This window comes from Tamandua tetradactyla, chromosome 13 (genome assembly GCF_023851605.1).
Source record: "Tamandua tetradactyla isolate mTamTet1 chromosome 13, mTamTet1.pri, whole genome shotgun sequence".
NCBI lineage: Eukaryota > Metazoa > Chordata > Mammalia > Pilosa > Myrmecophagidae > Tamandua > Tamandua tetradactyla.
In genome coordinates this window covers 54,631,742-54,657,135 of record NC_135339.1, presented here as the reverse complement: position 1 = coordinate 54,657,135, position 25,394 = coordinate 54,631,742, and the positions used below count along the sequence as shown (strand labels likewise).

At 38.1% G+C, this 25,394-nt stretch overlaps 1 protein-coding gene, 1 long non-coding RNA gene and 1 pseudogene across 4 annotated transcripts in view; 1 reads left to right on the top strand and 2 right to left on the bottom strand.

Annotated features, from left to right (window-relative positions):
- The window catches only part of LOC143654020 (uncharacterized), a 549,535-nt gene extending 541,000 nt beyond the window's left edge, over positions 1-8,535 (bottom strand). Inside the window, exon 1 of one of the 3 annotated variants that reach the window (XM_077125481.1) lies at positions 8,060-8,535. The gene's annotated coding sequence lies outside the window, so the exon portion shown is untranslated. Of the gene's footprint in view, positions 1-2,377; positions 2,486-8,059 lie in introns of those variants that run through there. The other 2 variants (XM_077125482.1, XM_077125480.1) reach the window with 2 other exon arrangements.
- LOC143654019 (cytochrome b-c1 complex subunit 2, mitochondrial pseudogene) lies at positions 2,316-3,646 on the bottom strand (annotated as a pseudogene).
- On the top strand, positions 8,258-25,177 carry LOC143654022 (uncharacterized). The gene is made up of 3 exons (XR_013161640.1): positions 8,258-8,629; positions 17,930-18,115; positions 24,753-25,177. It is a non-coding gene; the product is annotated as an uncharacterized LOC143654022 (long non-coding RNA).
- Positions 25,178-25,394: the final 217 nt, after the last annotated feature.

Sequence of the window (25,394 nt, the reverse complement as noted above, 5' to 3'; positions counted from 1 at the left end):
AAAAATACCCAGGATGAGATGGCTTCACATGGGAATTCTACCAAACATTCCCAAGAATGATACCAATCCTACTGAAATTCTTCCAAAACTTTGAAGAGGAAGGATCACTCACTACTTCATTCTGTAAGTCCAACATCACCCTAATTCCCAAACCAGACAAAGTTACCACAAAAAAGAAAATTACAGACAAATATCCCTTATGGATACAGATGCAAAAATCCTCAACAAAATACTAGCAAACCAATCTAACAGCACAGTAAAAGAATTATACACCAAAATCAAATCGAATTTATCCCAGATACGCAAAGGTGGTTCAACATAGAAAAAAAAATCAATTAATGTAAGGAGAAGAGAAGCTTCCTTCTGTTTCCACATTAACAGAACAATGGGGAAAAAAACATGATCATCTCAAGTGACACAGGAGAGGCATTTGATGAAATTCAGTACCCCTTTCTCATAAAAACAGAAAGCTAGGAACAGAAGGCAACTTCTTTAATATGATAAAGGACACATGAAAAATCCACAGCTAACATCAGACTCCATAGTGAAAGACTGAAGCTTTTTCTCTAAGATCTGAAAGACCAGGATGTCCATTGTCACCAGTATTGTTCAACTTTGTAGAGGAAGTTTTTGCCTGGGCAATTAGGCAAGAAAAAGAAATAAAAGGTATCCAAATTGGAAAGGAAGTAGTAAAACTTTCACAATTTGCAGATGACATGATGCCTTACACAAAAAATACTGAAAAACCCACAACAAATCTATTAGAGCTAATAAATTAATTCAGTAAACTGGTGGGGTACAAAATCAATATACAAAAATCAGTAGTGGGTGAGCAACGGTGGCGCAGTGGAAGAATTCTCGCCTGCCATGCCAGAGACCCAGGTCCAATTCCTGGTGCCTGCCCATGCAAAAAAAAAAAAAAATCAGCAGTGTTTCTATATACTAGTAATAAGCAATCTGAACAGGAAATTTTAACTATCCATTTACAATAGCAAAAAAAAAAAATCAAATATCTAGAAATAAATCTAACTAAGAATGTAAAGGACTTGTACACAAAAAACTGAAAAACATTGCTAAAAGAAATCAAAGAAGACCTAAATAGATGGAAGAATATTCTGAGTTCATGGATTAGAAGACTAAATATTGTTAAGCTGTCAATTCTACTCAAAGTGATTTACAGATTCAACCAAATCCCAATCAACATTCCAACAGCCTTCTTTGCAGAAATGGAAAAACCAATCTTCAAATTTATGTGGAAGGGTAAAGGACCCTGAATAAGAAAAATGAAGTTGAGAATTCATATACCCTAATCTTAAAAGTTAGTATAAAGCCATAGTAATCAAAACAGCAAGGTATTGGTATAAGGATAGATATAAAAGTAAAAGGAATAGAATCAAGAGCTCAGAAATAAACCCTCACATCTATGACCAACTGATTTTTGACAAGGCACCAAATCCATTCAACTGAAAAAGAATAATACCTTCAATAAATGGTGATGGGAAAACTGGATGTCCACATGCAAAAGAATGAAGGTGAACCCTTACCTCATATCATATACAAAAATCAAAAATGGATCAAGTACCTAAATATAAGAACCAGAACTATAAATTTAGAAGAAAGCATAGGGAAGCATCTTCAGGACCTTGTGTTAAGCAACAGTTTCTTAAACTTTACACTCAAAACATGTACAACTAAAGAAAAAAATAGATTAATGGGATCATATCAAAATTTTAAAATTTTGTGCATCAAAGGACTTCATTGTGAAAGTAAAAAGACAGCCTACAGAATGGGAGAAAATATTTAGAAACCACATATCCAGCATATATAAAGAAATACTACAGCTCAACAACAAAAAGACAAACAACCAAATTTTAAAATGAGCAAAAGGCTTGAATAGGCATTACTCCAAAGAAGATGTACATTTAAAAGCATAATTTAGAAAGAGCCATAGCTTTTAAATACAGCTACATACTGCTTCTCTCTCTCTAGGTGCAATTTTACCTAAACCAATGATACAGACCTAGGTGTCCAAAATGTAATTTGCTGCATTTTATTTTTTTGTTTTTTTATATTTTTAAAATATTTTTATATTTTATAAAAATTTTTATTTTTTATATTTTTTTGTTTTTATAATATTTAAACAGAATATTTTATTTACTTTAGTTCAGCTTGGAGTAATTACCTGCATTTACACCTTATATCTCACTTCATCGAGAAAAAAGATAAATGTTTTATTAGAGATTTCTGACTTTCAAGCATTTGCAGCTCTGGATTGAGATGATGTTTGCCTCTCTCCTACTATATGTACTTCAGTATTACAACTCATCAACAAAAGGTATATGCCCCAAATTTCCACTTGCAACCATTGGCTTCTTACCATAAACAAACTTCTTTGCTGCATTTATGGTATCAGTGGCATTTGAGTCAATCTGAAGGACTGGCAGGTGGCACATACCAGCCGACAAGTACAGTCTGGGACCTGATTTTATCCAGGAAACCCTCAGAAGACTTCACTAACATTAGCAGCTTTCAGCTTTTTCTTGGCAACTCGGACATCTGTATTGGAAAGATTTCCTTGAGCGATACTTTTACTTGATCATTAGGCAGTCTTGACAATATTTTCCAACAGCTGCAGCCTGCAAGATAGTATTAATCCCGATGAGTCCAGAATCCAAGTAACTGGCATTAAAAGTGGAAACGTCAAATGGCTGATGAATTGCTTTGGTAATAGCCTATTACAGAGAGCTGGTGGAGTTGGTACTCCTCTTGACACGTAGTCCAGCACCATGGACATGCTGGAGAACACTAAATGCACTGGCTTCTGCCCTTCTTGTGGCAGAACTTTCAGCTAATAGAGCAGCATGGACCAGACTGTCTTCATTCTGTTCTCAAATTTCACCTCCACTGGCCTTTGTGCCAGCTAAACCAAGCCTGTCCTTCATGTTGAGAAACTGTTCAGCAACTTGCTTTAGAACAGGGTACCTCACACCAAGTCCAATCAAAGCCATTCTTGCGCTTGTAAAATAGCACTGAACATAGTAATGTAACTCTTCTTCTTCTGGTGTCACTTTTCCAATCCTATAACCAGAACAATACAAGGAATTAGCCAAGGCATTTTGGTAAGCTGTAGCACGTAAATTTTCAATGATACAAGCTTGTGGATTCTGAAAAGCCATAGCTTTGTCACTCTTCAGCTAAGGCTAAAGGCCAGGGACTTTCCAACGATGAAATCCTAGTGCTGTAGTAACAATGAGCATGAACTCCATAAGAATCTCTATATCTTCCTGCCTGCATTCCACAGTGTAAACCAGGTTTTCCCTTGTTGCAGTCACTCTTAATTCATCACCAACTGCTTCAATTTCATGGGTTATCTTGAAAGATGGAGCTCCTTTTGTCGTCAAACTAGATGCAAGATACGGCAAATAAGAAGTTCCCAAATTGTTGGAGTCCTCATATCTACTGCCTGCTTTAATGAACAACCAAGTCTTGATGTAGGAGCATTCTCTTTTCCAGAGAAGCAATCACTAAGTCATTTGGTAATGTGGTAAACTCAGGATCCTGGAGGGGCAGCTGTGACTTTAACTTTGGGAGCAACTCTGAGGGAATAAAACCTTGAAAAGGAGCTGACTCTAGTTAGCAGCTTCATGGCTCAAGACTGCTCTAACCCGCAGTCACGGCCAGCTTAAAGGAAAGCAGCATGGTGGCAGAGGATAGGAGCTTCCCAGCTCTCCAATTTCCTCATTTTAAATCCTAGGAAAATTTAAAGTAACAAATGACCTTGGTTAGGACCCACTACGTACATCAAGGAAAATTTACAGTTCCTTAATGCATGTTCTGCTTCCCACTTTCCTCCCCAAATAATGAAGAGGCTAATTTAATTAAGGATTCTAGGCTCCCATATGTTTAAAGCAATGGCCTAGTTAGTGATCAAGCAGAAAACAACCTCATATACCATTTCTCTCCTTTCCCTCTAGCTGTTTGCCCTTTGGTAGTAGAGATGGGAGCATATCATGGACAATGCACTGAGGGTTAATGAAATAGAGCAGGTCATAGAATTCTCAGGCTAATCTTAAGCACACAGCTTGTTGTAGGGACCCACAGTTATTTGTCTGGGAGGATGCATTAAAGAGTAAAGGCAGGATTCTGCATGATCAGAAACCTCATTACGCAATGACCCCATAACCAACAATAGCCGACATTTATTCAGCATGCACTGTGTAACAGGCACCTTTTTATATGGTTCACTTGTTTTAACTCATTCAGTCTTTAGAGGGAAACAATGAAATATGTCCTATTCTTGTCATCCACATTTTACAGATGAAAAACTTGCGGCTCAGAGAGGTTAAGTACTTGCCGAGGTCACACAGCTAGTTAGAGGCAGAAGGAGTTCTAGAATAAATTTGAATAAAAGGTCTTACCTATTTCTCTTTACTGTCACTACCTTATCTATCTCCATAGGTTTGCTAAAAGAAGACAACAGCTTGTGAAAAGGCAGCTGTAAGTTTTTAAAACCACCACATTTCATAGTCAGTCTGGTTTCTTACATATTTCAATGCGAATGGCTAATTTAATAATAATTCTTCTTGTCAATGTCCAGGACTATGTGACATGTTCAAGAAAAAAAATGTCCTTTTAAAAACCTAAATTCACATCATCAAAGTAATGCCAGGATTACTAAATTTCATGTAGTATGAAGACAACATACTACACGCAACTGGTTGGTCTAAAATTGGCCAATGATACAAATACAACAATTAGAACCCGGGTGGGCCACGGTGGCTCGGCAGCTCAGCAGGCAAGAATGCTTGCCTGCCATGTCAAAGGACCCAGGTTCGATTCCCAGTGCCTGCCCATGTTAAAAAAAAAAAAAAAAACAATTAGAACCAGTTACTCTCTAGAGAAATCTGGTTTATTCTTCATTTGAAAAAAGATTTGGGGTTAACCTTCAATGCGGTATAGAGAGGCGATAAAGTGGTCCTCCTATACTGTAGTATCTGTTGCTGTGTATTAATCTTAAAATTAGGGTACAACTCTAATTGTTTCAATTGTAAGGGACAAGATTTCACCAGTCTATCAATTTGGTGGATATTTATTATTATGTTGGGTCTCTAAAATGGGCTCCTGAATGAGACGTAGACCTATGTAGCATTTGGTTTCCCAACAAAGCACTTTTGAATCCTAAAATTTGCAGAATAGCCTCAGGAACTTTACCATACACAGAATGGTTTAGGACAAATGGAAAATATTTCAGACCTCAATGAGCACAGACTCAAAATCAAAAGAACTTGTCTCTAATTCTAGTTCTGCTGGTAGAAGTTAATTTGTTTAAACAAATTATCTCAACTCCAACTTGTGTGGATTGCAGCAGAGGATTTCTAAGGTTCCCAGAAGGTTCAAGAGAAAAGGGAAATATCTGAAACCTCCTTTTCCTACTTTCCCCCTACCCCTCAATACACACTGCCATCTTCACTTCTTCCCTTGCCCTTTGTAAGCACCAGAGGGAAGAAGGGTTAATTACTGCTCTGATTGGGCAGGGTCTCTGTGTGGTAGAATGCAAGCACTACGGATTGTCCCTCCTTTCTTGCTTTTAGCCCTGGAATTAGAAAGGTAAAATGGCCCAAGGCTTGTTTTGGGCACTAATCTGTTCTTTCTACTCAGTGGAGAGCCAAGCCAAGCCTGAGGCAGGGGCTCTGGTGGTAGTAGCCCTGGCCAGTTTAGGCACTGGCCTGGAAACAACCACATTCTTTCCTACAGTCTCTTCATCTCCTCTCCCTGTCTCTCTAGCTCCATTCCCCTGCAGCTAGCAGAGATGATGGATTGGGTATTACTAGATTGAGAAAAGTAAGACATTATTCTTCTATGGTCTGGTCAGCTTCACTGGTGTTCTAAGGCTTGACAAGCCCCAACTCAGCTCTCAACCATGTAGCTTTGACAATTTACTTTCAGTGACTTCCATATAGGTAGCTTCCCTGAGAACCTTCCAGGGAGGATAGGAGCTGGGCCTAAGTAGGAATTCTTTAGTTCTAACAACAACAACAGCATCTATCATTATCAACGACAGCATACAAATAAGGTAGCTTGGTGAGTATTCCTGATTTCAAAAAGAAATACAAACAACCATTTTTAACAGAAATTAGCAGATGCATTAGAGAAATTTGCAAAAATATAAGCTCTTCTCTGAGAAATGCGTAACAAAAATTCATTTTTCTGAATTAGTTTGCATGTAGCCCAAACCTCTCTGAGTATCTCTGTGTCTTTATTTCACTGTGTTTCTCTCTTATACACCGTACATACACAACACACACACACACTCAAACACACAATACAACATGACCCAGTAGGTGCAGCACAGCATGACACCAGCAGGGACTGAGACTCTACTACTTACCAGCCAAGCCATCAGAACCAGAGAACTTCCCTTAATGGCCCAAATTAAAACTAATATAATTGGTCCCAGTTTTTCCTGTCCATAACTCACATGCACCACCCCACCCCTACCCAAGCATCTGGTTTACACAACCCCAGCATTTTATCTACCCACTGGGAGCCATGCATCCTAAATAAAAGTTACTGCAACTGCGGAGTTATTGCAATTGTGGAAAGTGACTTCTCAAGGTCATATCCCTGAGCTGAGAAAACTAGCTGGCGAGAGGCAGCTCCCCTAAATTTCCTTGGCGCTCAGAGTGCCCTCTTCCACTAGCAAAAGAGAACTGAGCTCCTTTCCAGCTTTTCTTTGAGGTAGTGGCTTAACAATAATGAAGCTTTCCAGGTCCTTACTTTCTCATCCTGTCATAAGAATCCTATCATTTCCACACCATTGACCAGTATGCTGTTCTTGGAGCAGAAAAAGAAATAAAACTAAACGAATATTCAGCAGACACCTCCTCAGGCAGTTATGAAAACTCAGCTTAAAGGATCATGCCTGGCTTCCCAGAGAAGAAAAGAGGAAAGAGAAAAAACAAAGAAACAAACATTTAAGAGTTATCAAATTTCAGAGTTCTTTCAGTTAAGAACTTCAAGATTTCTAGTTTCCCTAATACTCCCTGAGCAATTCTCAAGCTGTTGCCATTAAACCACTATGATGTTTCCTAATGCACAAGAGTATTTATAGTAATTAGACACTATATGCTTCTTCTTGTTTTGAAACCTTAATGTCTGAAGGCTCCTAGAGGACACTCAGGCTGAGTCTTCTTGGTTACACTGGTTACCATCTATACCATCTGCTCTAAGGAGAAACTGGGCACTGGGGTGAGATGACAGACTGGAATCAGACCCAAGGCAGAGCTGGCTCATCCGAGAACCCCAGACAGGGAGAATTGTACCAGGAGCAGCAGGGGAGAGCTGTGGCCAGGGAAGATGGGAGAGAAGATGATAAAGGTAAGATGGAAATCGCCTTTTAGAGGTTTTCCCTTTTCATCTCAAGACATGTTCCTGACAAGGTCCTTGTCTTAGGTTTCCAGGCAGCCGTTGACTTAAACCACGGGAACTTACTGGCTTACAGTTCAGAGGTAACCAAGGCTGCTTTTTTCTCTCTCTTGATCAAGCAGCTGGCCTTACTCCTCGCACGGCCCTCCCCCGTTCTAACTACCTTGAAACCAATCTTGACGCTGTGGGACTGCAGAGGAAAACTCAAACTGCAGAAGAAAATTTAAAAAGAAAGAAAGACAACTTCAGGGCCTAATTATTCTAAATCTCAATCTTGCCCTTGACTTCCTCCTCCTCCTCCCCTCTCTCCTGACCTCAGCTCCACAGACAACTTGAGAGACTCCTGAATGGGTAGCTTCTTATCACCCTTCTCCCTGCACCCCTCTTCCACGGTCAGGGCTCCAGGTGGCCTAATTAATGCAAAGGAAAAACATTCCGAACCAAACTGTTCTAAGGGAAACATCAGTAAATTACTCGCCTAACCCAGTGATCAACCCCACTTACTATCTTTCAGTGGGTCTTTCCTCCAACCCACTCGCAGCCCTTAAAAAACTCGCTGTCGTTTGTTTCAGAAGAGTTGAATTCTACCCTTTTGCTCTGCTATAACAGCCCCGGAAAATAAAGTCATCCTTGCCTGTCCAGTGCAGTTTGTTCTTGGACAGAGGCCAGAAGTTCAAATGAAGGTATTAGCTAGAAGGCTTAGTAGCACTCTGGATAGCACGCAATCCCTGGCGATTCCTCACCTTTCTCATCAGGGAGCGTTGTCCTCTCCTTGCTCTTCCGGTTCACTGAATCCAGCTTCCGGCTTCTTCCGCAGCTTCCGGCTCCTCCCTCTGGCTTTCGCCATCCATCTGAATGTCTTGTTCGTTTGGAGGACTCCAGTAATCCTGTTGAGGCCCACGCCGGCTCAGTTGGGCCACATGTTAACTCAAAATACCATATTCAAGAGGATCTATTTACGACGGGTTCATACCTACCAAGACGTGGATTAAGATTAAGCACATGTCTAAATTGGGGTACATAATTCAACCTGTCACTATCCTGCCATCCATGGGCAAGAGGCAGAAAATCAGAAGGGTGCTTGGTGATACTGCTTTCCTTGGAGTGACATGAGATAAGGAATCTACTTTCTGGAGTGGGGGAGGATGAATGTCTCCTGGTGTCTGCACATGCTCTTAAGCCATCTGGTGTCCTCAGCCTCCAGGTGAGCGCAAACACCTACACCTCCTACGTAGAATGTAGTGCCCTAGCCAAGACTGGACCCACAGGTTAAATTCACTATATATTGTGAAAGTATTATATGTTCATAGTAAAATCTTCAATTATGCAGAATAATATATAATGAAAGGTAAAATTCCCCTCCCTATCACCTACTTCATGTGCCCTTGCTAGAGATAATCATAGCTAACAGTTCATTTTATATCTTTCAAGAAATGATTTATATACATGCAAGTGAATCTGTATAAAATATTTTTTAATATATTCAAATGGAATCAAACAAAGCATACTGTTCTATCACTTGCTGTTTTTTTTTTAACTTAATATACATTGGACTTTTTTCCATATCAGTACACTCTGATCTGAGCTGTTCTTTTTGAGGAATGAATATTGTTTGTATATACCATAATTTGATGACTCATCTTAAGTGATTGTTCAGTTGGTCAGTTACTGCCAATTTCTGGTTATTACAAGTAGTGCCAAAGTTAAAATATCTGTACATGTATCTTTACGCACCTGGAAGTGTATCCCAGAAGTGGAATCCCTAGCTTAAAAAGTATGCTCTTTTTTTTCAGTGTTGTGCTACCATCACCTCCATCCATTACTACAATTTGCTCACAACCCTAATGTTTGAAAGTGCTTGCTTTCTCACATGCTTGTCAACACCCAATATTAACATCAAGTGAAAGTATTATTTTAATTTTCATTTATATTCCTTTAATTATGAATAAAATTGAGAATATATACACTTGTTATAAATCTTAAGTACAGATTTATAATGCCATATTCATAGACAGAGATAGATATAGAGATATGGAGATGTAGATGCACACAAACACCTTCTGTGAATTACCTATTCATATTTTGCCCATTTTGTATTGGATTATTCATTTAGTCCTCTTGATTTATAAAGCTACATACTTATTCAAAAAAAGAATATATACATAAAATATACATGAAATCACTACATCTTCATTTTTTCCTGCTTTGTTCTTTGGATTTTTTTTTTTTACTTTTTTGTTGTATTGTTCTAATATTGAAGTTTTTACATTTTTTAAACGTAGTCCAATTTGTCAGCTTTGTCCTTTATGGCTTCTGGATTTTACATTAAGCCCCAAGGACTTCCCCACACTTCAAAATTATTTTTTAAATCATTGGTATTTTCTTCTAGTACTTTTATGACTTAATTCTGTAAGTGTAAATGTTTTAATTATCTGGACTTTATTTTGGTGTAACATTTAGGTAGAGATCTGGCTATATATATCCTTACCAAATTTTCAGTTATCTAAACATAATTTATTGCATATCTTTTTGCCTCATTGCATCCTGCATGTCAAATTCTATTTCTGGACTCTCTAATATGTTTCATTGATTTTTCTATCTCTACCTAGGTTATAATCTGGTCTAATTACTGTAACTTTATTATGTATTTTAATATCTGGTAGAGCAAGTCTTTCCACATAACTCTTCTTTAGTAAGTTTTATTTTCAAATGGAAAAGTGACAAGCAGTTTCTGTCTTCAGGGGCAGAGAACTGGATTTGCTTTGTAGGATGGCTGTTCTTTATTTCTGTGAAAAGCCACTTGTGTTGGTCCTTTGGTTATGCAATACCCACCCACAGCTCTGGGGAAGACCTAAATGTAAACCAAGATGCAGCATGTCTGTTCAGACTGAAACTAAGAGTTCTTTGGAAGTGTAAATTGCACAGATCCTTTTGGAACTCTATGTTTCTACAGTTTTTATAGTCAATAGAGAAATCTTTCTTTCTTAAATGTGGATTTGCAGTGCGCTATTCTTACACATGGATGCATGAGGCAGAGTAAGGTGTGGAGTTCTTGTAGAGTTAGCCTGAAACAATCAGCAGCAGAGAGACAACTGCCTGGGGTCCCGAAACTCTCTTCACCCTGAGCTACAAGAGAAAATATTAAAAAGATCAGGCCTGGACTGGGGCAGCCATCCTGCACCTGGACTCTGTTCTGTGCTTGGTATTATTAAAACAGACCACCGTTAACTAGGAAAATGTACACTGTTAAATGGTGGTATTCTGATTTATTCTAGGACCTGGGTGGGAGGCCTCATTTCTGTGGCCTTTGCCCTTCCGGAAAAAGATATTCCCAGTCATCCCTGGAGGGGATGGGATCAGAAATATGGAAGTTTGGAATGGGGAGTAAGCCTTTAGGGTTTGGGGGTCTAGACTCCAGGTGAGAGCGATGTCCTTGAAGGCACTCACCAGAGGATGGGTAAGGAGCAGACTGGGGGCTACACTGAGAAGGAGTCAGGAGCTGGGAAAGAAGAACAGACTATAGTTGACCAAATGGAAGAGCTCTGAAAGCTGCCAGATCTAGAATCCTTTCTACATTCTCTTTGCTGTGATTCCCTTCTGAAATTCCCAAGCCTTCAATAAAGACTCGGAACATCTAGTAGGGTAAGGGAAGTAGCTGAACCCACCTTGGGGTAACGTGGTAAAGATGCATCGGGGTAGGGTGAAGAAAGCTGCAAGCAGCAGACTGGGGGTGAATTGGCAGGATGTGAACTGGCAGACGGGAGAGCAGCAGATGACTGAGAAGCAACAACAATGGTGACCAATTTCTGTAACGTATAAGTTTTCCCCTAGGGTTCCCAGAAATACTCAGGCAGAGAACCTGGAATCCACCGGAATTTCTACAGTAGGGCAAATTTGGATACTAAGGGAAGGGTGGCCTCACAGGCTGTTGAAGAAGGGTCGTTTTAATAACACATGCATAACTTTTTGAATATTCTAGTTTTGTTGTTTACGCTGAGGTATCCTTTTACTAATTAAACTATTTTTCAAATAGGCTAGTTTTTGTCTAGGCCTCACCTAATAGACAGTTTTCACATAGTCCAATAAATCCTATCAGGGCAGAAAAACAATTTTTCCTGAAAAGAAAATGTATTTTAAAATCCAACTTATCCTTGTGAGGTGTGACGGTGGCTCAGTGGCAGGATTCTCGCCTGCCATGCCAGAGACCCGGGTTCAATTCCCAGTGCCATGCAAAAAAAAAAAAAAAAAATCCAAGTTATCCAGTTAGTTACCTCAACCCTCCTTTCATGAGACTAACAACTTCGAGCTCGATCTTGGTTGCAACTTTGGCCAATGAGCAGGGAAAGGTCTCCAATGATAGGCACGTGGCATTTCCTCATGAATAGACCTGTGGAGAAGGATGATGCTCTTCCATGTGCTGCTAAATGAAAATGATAGAAGTATTGAAGTTTGTATGAGCCCACACTACTCCTCTTCAACATTACCTTGTGGGGCAGGGGGGTGCAGAGAGCTAATCTCCCAGCCCTTCCCAGGCATCTCTTTAGACTGCCTTTTAGTTCTCTTTTCAGTACAAGTTCAAAAGAACTCAATTTAATCCAGACATAGATGTGGATTTGGAGAGAGCTTTGTATTTACCTGTAATTTTGTAATATGATTTTCACTTAAGGTCACCCAGTCCTTAAGCCATCATGAAAAACTCTTTTGACTTAAATACCATTTAGTCCTTATAAGTTCTTTCTTCCATTTAATAAACATTTATTGAGCCAGTATTCTGTTACAGTCACAACTTTATACCACAGATAAGAGAGATTTGATGATAGTATTAGCTTTTATTTTTGCTCTGTTTCACTTTAAAAATAATTTCCAAATGCATTACTTCATCTAATTCTAAGTAAAAGGAATAGCCCTCCCTTAAAAAAAAAATAATTTAATCTCCTTGAAAACACTTTGCTCCACACCCAATATAAAAAAAAAAAGTACTGAAACCATTATGCTTTCTGTTATGTTTTACAAAATAAGAAAATGAATATGAGGCAAACTCAATCTTAAAATGATTTTTTGGTGGGGGCGGTGACTCAGACCTTTTTTTTTAATGTAAGAATGAATCTGAGTGAATTTTTTTTAATTTTGTTTTTCATATAACCATATATAGAAATATTGAGGAAAAAATCACCACCACCCTAACTGATACTATTAGCATGCATATGTTAAAAAAAAAAAAACTAGAATGGAGAATGTACTAAATCTTTCCATTTATTTTTGTTTTCTCTCATATGCTCTATATATGCATATATATCAATGTATATATAATTTAATATTTTTTTAATTAGTGCACAATTCTTGTAGTATACAATATGTATACTACTGCATAGTATTTCTAACCATCATTTTAATATTTATATCATATTACAGTGAGTAATTGCATCATAATGTATCATGTAATCACTGCCCTTATTATTAGGCACACGGGTTTTTTCCCAACTTTTCAACTATTTTTCACCAAATAGTCTTTTCATATAGTTGTTGTTTCCTTAAGCTACCCACATGAAATTTATTTTAAATAATGTTTCTTCTTTATAGTTTGGGCTGAAGTTATGGGAAGTCCTTGCAAATTAAGATGATTAAAATTTTAATAGAGATTTTTGCAATAATTTTCACTTACTTAAAAGCTACATTCATTCTTGAGTTATAGCCCTTCTCCTCAGACAAATTTTTCTTGCCTGCTTTATTCCTCTGCAAGGTAAATGACATATTTTTTTGTTAACTTTTTCTTGAACGGAAGTGAAATCATTAACATCAATAGGACACTCTAATTAAAATTAAAGCTATGGTGTCTTGAAACAAAAAAAAAAAACAGAAAGAATCAGTAGTTTTACCAAGTGTTTTCTCTGGGTTGAATTAAGCAGTAAAACATCTTGGGCCTGTGGAATCACTCTTATGCACTGAAGACAGATTTAGCAACACATTTTCCTGAGTAATACTGTGGGTTTGCTTCTAGTTCTATTTATTTGCTATCTTTTTCCCCGAAGCCTGTTTGCCTGAAAACAAGAAATGTTCCTGAATTCCCACCTGCATAAAACCATTCTGCTACTCCTTTAATTAATCATCCTCTTGAGATCACCTTTTATATTCCTCCTACATTGTTCTAAATCCATCCCATGATGGAACCATTGAAAAGTAATAATATATAGGCATATATATGCATAATAACATAAAAAGTAATAATATAAGTAGAAAAAGAATTAAAAAGAAAGTTAAAACTAAAAATTATAGAACACTTTTAAGAAATACAGAAAATTATTGAATAAATGAAGAGAGATAAATGAATAAATGAAGAATACAATTTGGTATTGTAAGATGCCAATTCCCTCTAAAATAGACTATAAATTACATGTAATCCCAGTCACAATCCCAACAGGATTATTTTAGAATTTAGCAAAATTACTTTTAAATTCATCTGCAAAAACTTTTTAAAAATTAGTAGGATATTCTCACAAGCAGTGTGGACAACCAAAGCTAAAAGCTGAGCCCCCAGTCTTGGGATTTGTTCACATGAAACTTAACCCCACAAAAGATAGGTCAAGTCTACTTAAAATTTAGGCCTAAGAGTCACTCCCAAGAGAGCCTCTTTTGTTGCTCAGATGTGGCCTCTCTCTCCAGCCAATATGATGAGCAGTCTCACCACCCTCCCCCTCTCTGCGTGGGACATGACTCCCAGGGGTGTGGACCTTCCTGGCAACGTGGGACAAAGATCCTGGAATGAGTTGAGACTCAGCATCAAAGGACTGAGAAAAATCCTAGAATGAGCTGAGAATTAACATCAAGGGACTGAGAGAACTTTCTCGACCAAAAGGGGGAAGAGTAAAATGAGACGAAGTGTCAATGGCTGAGAGATTCCAAACAGAGTCGAGAGGTTGTCCTGGAGGTTATTCTTGTGCATTAAGTAGATATCACCTTGTTGTTCAAGATGTAGTGGAGAGGCTGGAGGGAATTGCCTGAAAATGTAGTGCTGTGTTCCAGTAGCCATGTTTCTTGATGATGATTGAACAATGATATAGCTTTCACAATGAGACTCTGTGAATCTGAAAACCTTATGTCTGATGCTCCTTTTAGCTACTACATCAACAGAAGAGTAGAACATATGGAATAAAAATAAATAATAGGGGGAACAAATGTTAAAATAAATTCAGTTTGAAATGCTAGTGGTAAATGAAAGCGAGGGGTAAGGGGTATGGTACGTACAGTTTTTTTTTCTCTATTATCATTTTATTTCTTTTTCTGTTGTCTTTTTATTTCTTTTTCTAAATCGATGCAAATGTACTAAGAAATGATGAATATGTAACTATGTGATGATATTAAGAATTACTGATTGTATATGTAGAATGGAATGATTTCTAAATATTTTGTTTGTTAATTTTTTTAATTAATAAAAAAAAGTTAAAAAAAATTAGTAGGAAAGGAGTAGAGAGAGGGGGACGCACACTTTTCCCCATTAGTAACACTTTGTATTTAGCAACAATAATAATAATAACAGTGGTAGCAACATGACATGGTATCAACACAGGAAAGATCGACTGCTGGGGAACATAATAGAGACCCAGAAATACATTCAAGTTTTATGAGAATTTAATGTATTATAAAAGTGGCATTTCAAATCACAGGGGAAAGATTAATGATTCAATAGATGATTTGGGGTAACTGGCTAGCCACTTGTCAGGGAGGGATTAAATCCCTAAATTAAATTCCAATTAGATTGAAAATTTTAGGGAATATAAAAAGTGAAAGGAAAGTATGAGTCAACACTTTTAATAACAATGGAGTGGGAAAAATCTTTCTTAACTTGACACAAAAGCCAGAACCCATAGAAAAACTATATTTAACAACAGAGAAATTGAATGTTTCTAGGCAGCAAAGCAAATATAAAATACCACAATTATAGAAGTTTTAAAAACTTAGGAAAAACTGTTTAGTGACATACATGATGGATAATAATTGTTACTCCTATATAAAAAGCTCTTACAAGACAATTATAAAAGTGGTCAAAAGTAATGAATAGTCAGTTCACAAAAGAAATTAAAATGGCCAAAAAGTATGAGAAGATGTTCAATTTAATTATGTCTAACGTGCAAATAAAAACAAACAAAAAAGAATGTTTTTAGACCCTAAAATTGGCAACAGATGAATGACAAACAGAATGCTAGCAAAAGGGAAAGAAAATGGCATTTTAAAAAACTGTAGATGAAGTTATGAATGGAGAAAACCTTTCTGGGAGGCATTTTTGTCAATTTATATCACAATTATAAATGTGCATCCCTAAAACAACTATTGTTTTAAAACTCAATACAAACAAAATTGAAAAGACAAAACAAAGCAATAGTTTTGTTCAATGGATTGGTTAATATAAATGAAATACTTCACTACTATTAAAAATAAGCATGTGGATTTTTAATCTATTGAGGTAGAAACACGACCTCGGATGTTTTTTGAGTGAAGAAAAAGTAGGGTGCTATATAGGATAAGCTTATTTGTAAAGCATTATGTACACTTATCTATATGTGTGCCCATATACAATTAGAAACCTGGAGGGTTTCCTCTGGATAGTAAAATTGTGGTGACTTTATTGTCTTAGTAGGTGTTCTAGTTTGCTAGCTGCCGGAATGCAACACACCAGAGATGGATTGGCTTTTAATAAAAGGGGATTTATTTTGTTGGTTCTTCAGAGGAAAGGCAGCTAACTTTCCACTGAGGCTCTTTTCTTATGTGGAAGGCACAGGATGGTCTCTGCTGGTCTTCTCTCCAGGCCCCTGGGTTCCAACAACTTTCCCCGGGGTGACTTCTCCAAAGGCCTGGGCTGAGCTGCAAGTGCTGAGATGAGGAATGCTGAGCTGCTAGCCTGTGCTACATTGCGTTCTCTCATTTAAGCACAAGCCAATTAAGTTAAATGTCACTCATTGCAGCAGACACGCCTCCTAGCCGACTGCGGATGTAATTAGCAACAGATGAGATTCACCTACCATTGGCTCATGTACACAGCAACAGAACTAGGTGCTTTCACCTGGCCAAGTTGACAACTGAATCTAACTACCAGAGTAGGGTTTTTGGGTTTTTTTGTTTTGTTTTGTTTTTTGCTTTTGATGTTTTTGTAAATGAGCATATGTTATCATAACAATAAAATATTAATATATTTTCAGAATAACTCACCTTTCCAACCAATTCACTAACTCTTTACATTATCTTTGTCCCTCCTACCTTAATATCAGTGCTACCACTTTAAGTAGTTCTAAGCTGAACATGTTTTCACAGTTTTTACGTTAGGATGCATCTTGAAATATATGGCATCTTACAAGTGCAGCTAATCTGAAGGTAGTCACAACATCGTTGTCATTATGCATATGCAGACTTGGCCATGGTTATTCATACTGTCATCACTTCAGTTAATTACATGCATTGTTAATCCTTCTTTAGCTGAGTATAAATGGCATTTTAAACTGCTTTGGTTACTATTGCTGTATAACTAATCACCTCAAGACATGGTGGCTTAAAGCAACAACCATCACTATTGTCTCTCGCAGTTACTGTGAGTCAGGAATTCAAGAAGAGCTTGACTGGGTGGTTCCAGCTCTGGGTCTCTCATGAGATTGTAGTCAGATAGTGGCTGGAACTGGAACAGCTGGGGTGGAGGGGGCAGGAGCATCTGGAAGCTCTCAGACCATCTTTCTCTCATGTAATGTCAGAACTTTCCCATGAGCCCCCTCTGGAGTTGGGATGGTTTGAGCTTCCTCACAGTATGTCAGCCTCAGAGCAGTCAGACTGCTAACATGGAGTTTTGGGGTTCCAGAACAAGGATTCCAACAAGCAAGGAAGAAGTTGCACTCTTTTCCTGATCTAGCCTCAGAAGTTATCCAGTGCCATGTCTGCTGCATTGTATTGGTTACAAGCAAGTCACAAACTTGCCTAATTCAAGAGGAGAGAAATTGGGCTTTCTCTCTCAGTGTGGGGATTTTGAGACTCTAGAAGCATGTATGGGGCAGAAGCTATCATTGTGGTCATCTCTGGAAAGTTCAGTTTACCAAAAGGTGTTTTCAGAAAGATTATACTGTGACTCAGCATTGAATATAAAGTTATTTTAAACCCAGAAAGGTATTATATGATAAAAATAAATCCATGTCTTTATATGTCTAAAAGAACTCTTCGATAAGTGTAAAATAAAAATTTTAAGTGATAAGAAAAGCAGTGTTTCAGAGTTTAATTGGCAGAATTTATATTCTCTTAGTGGATGTACCAGAGATTTCTTCCATTTGCCCTTCCAGATCCACTTCTAACACTTCTCCTTGCGAGGCTGACCCTCAGACTATGTGGCCATGCCCCTGTGCCCCTGGCCTCAGGTTCGGTTGGACCAATGGGAGGGCCTGCCAAGAGATGGGAAGGAGGGAAAGAGTAGGGGCCAAGTATTCACTGCCCTGTGAGGGCAGTTAAACTGCTCTACAATTCTCTCTGCTTCTAGGTTGCTGTACATCTCCTCCATCTCATTCTTTGGTAGCTAGAGATGGTGACAGCTCCTTCCACACCAGCCCAAGCTTCCTGTACTTTCCATTTTGGTTCCCCTAGACCATTATATTCAGCACCCTGAATGGTAAAGAGGTACGTAGAATAATGCTGCACCTTACAACTAATGGCATCTTAAAAGAGAGTAAGTATGACTTTAGAATTGACATACTTTCCTTCATTTTATATGTTTGCGGGATGAACAGAGATGGCCTGTCCAAGGCCTTCCCACCATGGGGAAGTAAGGTGGTGGCAGCTGGAACCTAAGTGGAGAGACATTTAGGGAAATTCCCTATTATAGAAGGGCATGACTACTGGACTCTGGGAGCAGTGATCCACTTTGGTATTTTCTATATTGTAATTCCTTGTGCTATAAACACACCTTACAGCCTGATCTTATCTATGACTGAAGCAAGGCCTAGGGCCTACCTGTTTTGTGTAGCACAAAGTGGAGAAGACCAGTAGGCAAAAGAAACTGGCTACCAGACAGCCAGAAAAGACCTAAGAGGTGGAAGATACCTAGAGAAAGAGAAAGGGTTTGACTGAGATGAGAAGATAAGCAACAATTAGAATGCAATAAGAACATGTACAGTTACTTTACAGAGTGTCAGATACCTTGGGAAGGAAAGATAATAAAAGATAGTACTTCCTACTGCCACTTGTAACCCAGGGGTTAAGGGAGAGGGAAAACCCTGACGACTGGAGACACCTGGATATCATAGAGTTTTAAACCAATCTAAGTGAATCTGTTTCTTGAAAACATTTGTGCATAAGCCCAATCTTAGCTACATCTCTGCATTTTAGTGGTGGGAAGCATTCCAGAACATCTTCAACTCATCCTAAAATCTCCTTTACAATTTTAATAATTTCAGTCCTTGTTCTAGTTTGCTAGCTGCTGGAATGCAATATACCAGCAACAGAATGGCTTTTAAGAGGGAAATTTAATAAGTTGCTAGTTTACAGTTCTAAGGCCAAGAAAATGTCCCAATTAAAACAAGTCTATAGAAATGTCCAATCTAAGGCATCCCGGGAAAAATACCTTGGTTCAAGAAGGCCAATGAAGTTCAGGGTTTCTCTCTCACGTGAGAAGGCACATGGCAAACGGGGTCAGGGTTTCTCTCTCATCTGGAAAGACACATGGCAAATATGGCATCTGTTAGCTTCCTCTCCTGGCTTCCTGTTTCATGAATCTCCCCCGTAGGTGTTTTCCTTCTTCATTTCCAAAGGTCATTGCCTGATGGACTCTGCTTCTCGTGGCTATGTCATTCTGCTCTCTCTGAATCCCTAGCTTTCTCCAAATGTTTCTTCTTTTATAGGATTCCAGTAAACTAATCAAGACCCACCCAAATGGGTGGAGACACGCCTCCACCTAATCAAACTTAACAATCACTCTTGATTAGATCACATCTCCAGGGAGATGATCTAATTACAGTTTCAAACATACAATATGGAATAGAGATTAGAAGAAATGGCTGCCTTTACAAAATGGGATTAGGATTAAAACATTTCTAGGGTACATACATCCTTTTATGTACTTTTCTAGGGTACATACATGAACATCCTTTCAAACCAGCACAGTCTTGCAAGTATGTTTCACTGAAAACTAGGCATATTCTTTTTGAACTAGGGATAGCTAGATGGACATTTTCTTGCCTCCATTAGATAAATTACTAAATCTTCTGAAAGGTATCGTAAAAGAGCATGCAGAATCTGATTGGTTGTGATAAATTGCTTTTAAAAACTTAACACCCACTTTCTAAAAAGAAAAACATCTCAAAGATGACTGCAAAGTTAATTTCAACAACTATGAATTCTATTTTCCCAATAATTCTAATTTTTGACATCTCTTAAAGAAAGATAGATTGAATTACCAAAAAAAAAAAAAAAAAAGATTAAAAAGGTGGCATACCACGAAGTGTTCAAACCAGGAGAGCTTAGCAACTCCCTCTCCCGCACCTTCTCCTGTCTGCTCTCTTTTACTCCTTTTCCTCAGATTTCAATAATTTCTTCTACAAGCAAAGATCTCCTGACTCACCTAGGTAATTGTAGTGTCTCCGAAGCTTATCTATGATGTTGCAGTTTTCCGAATGTATCCGACCCTCTTCCACATGAACTTGTTCAGCATGAAAGTTCCTTCAAGTTTCAGATTTTAACATAAATTCTGTTTAAAGTGAGTGAGCTTTATCTAAAATAAACCCTCCCATTCTGAGGGTTTTCTACTTTCATTCATTGATGGATTAATAAATGTTGTGGAAGGAATAAAATAGATTGATGTTCATAGTATTTTGCCTGCACTCAAAATTATACAGGTTTAACAAACCCCACCTACTTGTAGCAGCAATTTTAGGCTGCTAAATTCCTGCATAATCCCAGGAATTCCACCCGTCCACCTAGGCAGTGTTTGATAGATACACATTTTATGTCATAATTAATAGGTACAGAAATTGAAAAACCTCTACGATATGGTTGTTCAGGCAAAATGTTCATTCTTCAAAATCTGAACTTTGTTTTGTTGCTTTGTCCAGAGTGATGCCCTGATGAATCCCAGAGTGATTTGATCAGTGAGTGGAAAAGTATTTGCAAAGTCCCCTTCAGGGAATGCTGAGAACGGGGGGAAAACTCAACTTCCCCAAGTTGAATTCTTGATATTCTCACAAGCAGTGTGGACAACCAAAGCTATAGGCTGAGCCCCCAGTCTTGGGGGTTGTTCATATGAAACTTAACCCCATAGGGGATAGGTCAAGCCTACTTAAAATTAAGCCTAAGAGTCACCCCCAAGAGAACCTCTTTTGTTGCTCAGATGTGGCCTCTCTCTCCAGCCAACATAGCAAGCAGACTCACCACCCTCCCCCTGTCTATGTGGGACATGACTACCAGGGGTGTGGATCTTCCTGGCAGTGTGGGACAGAAATCCCAGAATGAGCTGAGACCCAGCATCAAGGGATTGAGAAAACCTTCTCGACCAAAAGGGGGAAGAGTGAAATGAGACAAAGTGTCAGTGACTGAGAGATTCCAAACAGAGTCGAGAGGTTATCCTGGAGTTTATTCTTATGCATTAAGTATATATCACCTTGTTATCCAGGATGTAATGGAGAGGCTGGAGGGAACTGCCTGAAAATGTAGAGCTGTGTTCCAGTAGCCATGTTTCTTGATGATGATTGTATAATGATATAGCTTTCAGAATGTGATTGTGTGATTGTGAAAACCTTGTGTCTGATGCTCCTTTTATCTACCTTGTCAACAGATGAGAGGAACATATGGAATAAAAATAAATAATAGGGGGAACAAATGTTAAAATAGATTTAGTTTGAAATGCTAGTGATCAATGAAAGGGATCAGTAAGGGGTATGGCATGTAAAATTTTTTTTTCTGTTATATTTTTCTGTTGTCTTTTTATTTCTATTTCTGAATTGATGCTAATGTTCTGGGAAATGATCATGATGATGAATATGCAACTATGTGATGATATTGTGAATTGCTGAGTGTATCTGTTGGGAATGTTTGTGTTTCTTGTAATTTTTTTTTAATTAATAAAAAATTTTAAAAAATCTGAACTTTGAGAAATTAGAAAGAAAAAGACTGAGAGGCTTTGCAAGGTTCCTTTCAGCATGGGTTCTCTATTAGGCAGGATTCTTTTGCTACTGGGTCATAAACCCAATTCAGACTAACTTAAAACTGAAATTTACTTGCTCCTATAACCGGGAAAGGTCAGGGTGAAGTGGGCCTCAGGCACCATAGTGCTCATGAATTTAAATGGTGTTTTTAGGACCCTTTCATCTTGACTTAGCTCCCTGCTTGGGTGGCTGTCAACCTCAGCAAGGCAGAAGTCACTGTGAAGCTTCCGTTTTCCTAGCATCTGTCATTCAGTTTTGGAGAAATTCATTTTTGTCAAATCACCCATGATATTAGATGACCTTAATTTTGAAGGCAAGTAAATAAGATTTTTGGAGGCCTGTCATGCATTCTGCTGGGAGTATAATTGGAAGTTTGGGGAAAACTATTTGGCAGTATCTCCTAAAGTTGAACATACATATATTCCATGGCCCAGCAGTTCCACTCCAGAGTATACACACAATAGAACCAAGAGAATATATTTACAGAAAAACCTATACAGGACAGTTCATAGCAGCATTATACATAATATTTCCCAAATGAAAACAGTCCAGACAATTATACAGTGGATAAATTATGGTATATCTGTACAATGGAATATACAGTTATGAAAAATATAAAAACTGGTGGTACACACTGCAACATGGATGAATTTCAAAGGGACAACATTGTGCAGAAGAAACCAGATATTATATTGATAAATTATAAAATTTCACATATATAAACTTCAAAAACTGGCAAAATTAACCTGTGGAGATTGAGGTCATAATATTGGTAACCATAGAGTATAATGGATTGGTGGAGGTCTAAGTGATGTGTAGGGGTGCTAGAAATATTCCGTGTGCTTGAAGGGAAGGATAATTACATATACACATATGTAAAACTTCAAGCATTATGTAAACTTCACCAAGAAGTGAAGGAGCACATGGAAGTTCAAAACTTCCTAGTCACTTTCATGACAAAAAAAAAAAAAAAAAATCAGTATAACAATTCCAAAATTGCGTGTTTTGTAACAATTTAAATGTATCATTAAAAAATTATATGACTATTTAAAATGTTGCCAGAGGGTACATGGCTTTCCAATATATGTACATGTGCAAAAAATCCAGACACTTACAGCTCTAGAATATATTCAAAGTATTGCTGGGTTGGAGGGAAGATGATGTGGGAACATTACAGAAGATGTGGGAACATTATTGAATATAACATATCTCAATTAAAAAAAATGTTTTAAAGAAAAGGAAAAAGAAAAAAAAAGGGGGGGCTCTTGAAGCAATAAGAGAATGCCTCACTGGGAGAGACTTACCAGTAAAAGAAGTCTTCTTTCCATACGTTATGGTCCCTCATATGTGATGAGGAGAAGCATATGACACTATTACACTTTGCCAGTCTAATCATGGAGGAAAAAATATTTTCCTAAAAGGGGACTTTTATATTACATCTCATCTATAAAATACTTGGTTTTGTATGCCTAATATAGGTTTGAAATTTCATATATTGCACTTTTAGGTTATTATATTTTTATTTTTTTACAATCTATGTATTAAAATTCTAAATTATTGCATCTTTTTCTCTTGCTTTTCTGCTGGGCCACACTTCTTCTCTTATGTATTTGTTTTTATTTACATATAGCTCATTGTTCTTGGCAAAGATTAGTGATTATCCTTTGAAGACAAAAGTTAATATGCCTTCCTCCCGAAAGGATTTGCATTTGATTCTGTCAGGTACCTGGAATATTACAAACTCTGAACTACCCTAAACCAAACTAAAAGAAGCTTGAGGTTCTCTAAACCACCTGGACAATGTGAACCAGAGCTACAAATCTGCACTGGAACAGGCTAAGGCCCCAACTTCCCAGGAGAGGATTTTCCCTTTCTGTCCCCATCTCCAGCTCGAGGCAAACTATCTGAAGACAGTTGGGGTGGAAATGGGAGTTAAGGTATGGGAGAGGTTGAGGTGAAGTGGATTTAGATCTGGTTCATCCTTTTACGCTAAGGACAGTTTATCGTTTTGAGATCTGAACTTCATGTGGGGACAGTCTCTTATTTGACTCCCCTTCTTGGGATATCATTTCATTTCTGCACCTCACATTGACCAGAATTGAATACCAGGCATGCGCCTATGTAATTCCCTCAAAATACAAACAGGCTCTCCTTACTTTTCTGAATATGCTTACTTGTCTTGCTTCTCCACAGTCTTGTCAGATGCTTTCAAAATGATTTCCTAATTTAATGTTATACAGTTATTTTATTTCTTATCTTTAGAAGAGCTGGTCTGAATAACTAAGCCCACAAATTACCCTTCTTTTCACTTATTTTTATAGTATGGAAAAGCATTTCAAAGGTTATATCAAATTTAAGAATGTTATAAAATATAAAGATACTTCTTACTGTAATAGGAAGAATATAACTTTTCTGGTTATCATGGAATTTCAGAATAAAGCCCAAACCCAAGGACAAGAGGTGACTATTGCCTCCACATTCTGAAGACAGAAACTGTGGCTCTGCCACGCCTCTCCCTTCAAGCCTTGCTAAGCCGTGACAGCTGTTTCTTTAATCCTTCAACCTCCTCCATTCCCAAAGAAATAGTGACTTATAGGCTTTAGGTGAGAAAGCTTTGGATTTTTTCCCCCTGCCAAAGAGAAAGAAAAGAACATCTTTCTTCCAGACCAAGTTTACTGGGGTCTTGTGTACCTGGTGATCTTGTTCATAAGGAGATTCTGATACAGTTGATCTGGGGTGGGGCCTAAGGTTCTGTTTTTCTAACAAACTCCCAGATGATGCCAGTGCTTCTGGTCCTGGAGCAGACTTTGAGTAGTCAGGGCTTAAGGAATTCTAAAGATGAGAGGCTGATAGGACAACTCTCCACAACAGGGTGAGGAGAAAGAATAACAGTGTTGTCTGAGTACGCCCACACTCCTAGCATTTGGTTTGGTCGGTATGCATGAAATTCCCATGAGGGAATTAGATATCTCAGAAGTGGTGGAGTTTGAGTTGGCTTGAAGGTGACTCACCTTGGCTGCCTGCAGAGCCAAGTGAGAGACAGCAATAAGAGGCTGTGGGGTGTCCACGGGGGAGGCGGGGGGAAGGGAGTCAGGCAGGAGCTGTGGGAGTCTTAAAAAGTTATCTGGGGAACAGAGAGCCCTCATCAGGCTGGATATGTCTCCACAGGATCCAAAGATGTGATCCACATCACCAAACAGCTGCCACATCAGAGGACCACAAATAACACCAGCTAAGTAAAAAGTTCTCAACTGGATTAGATTGGATTTGTTGATACTTTAAGGTGAGTCCTAATCACGGAAAAGAGACTTCCTTATTTTTGAAAGTGACTAGGAAGTTTTGAACTTAGCCTAGTTTGGGATTCAAGAGCCAAAAAAGGAGATCTGATAGATCGGAGTTGAAAAGAATGGTGGGAGGAAAAGTAAGGCCATAATCTATATCCCCATAAGGTTCAGCCCATTCCATAAACTAGTTAGTGGCTCAATTTGTGAGCATTGCTCTGGCCAATAAGCTCATAAGTAAGAAATTGCCTATATTTCAAATAACGACAAAATACCCCAAACTGGAACCCTCTTTCCAAAGTAATTTCATGTTTAACAGAATCAAATTTTATTACATAAATCAACGTGACCCTAGGTTTTTAGTAAGATGATAGTTGCTTTTATTTTATATTTTTTATTCATTTGTATCTAGTTACCTCTATATATAGCCCCGTGAAAATATATAGTTCCCATTAGGTAATCGGACTGTACAAATTGTTTGATACTTCACAGGGGAGGATAATCAGCAGTTAATATCTAGAGGGAAAAC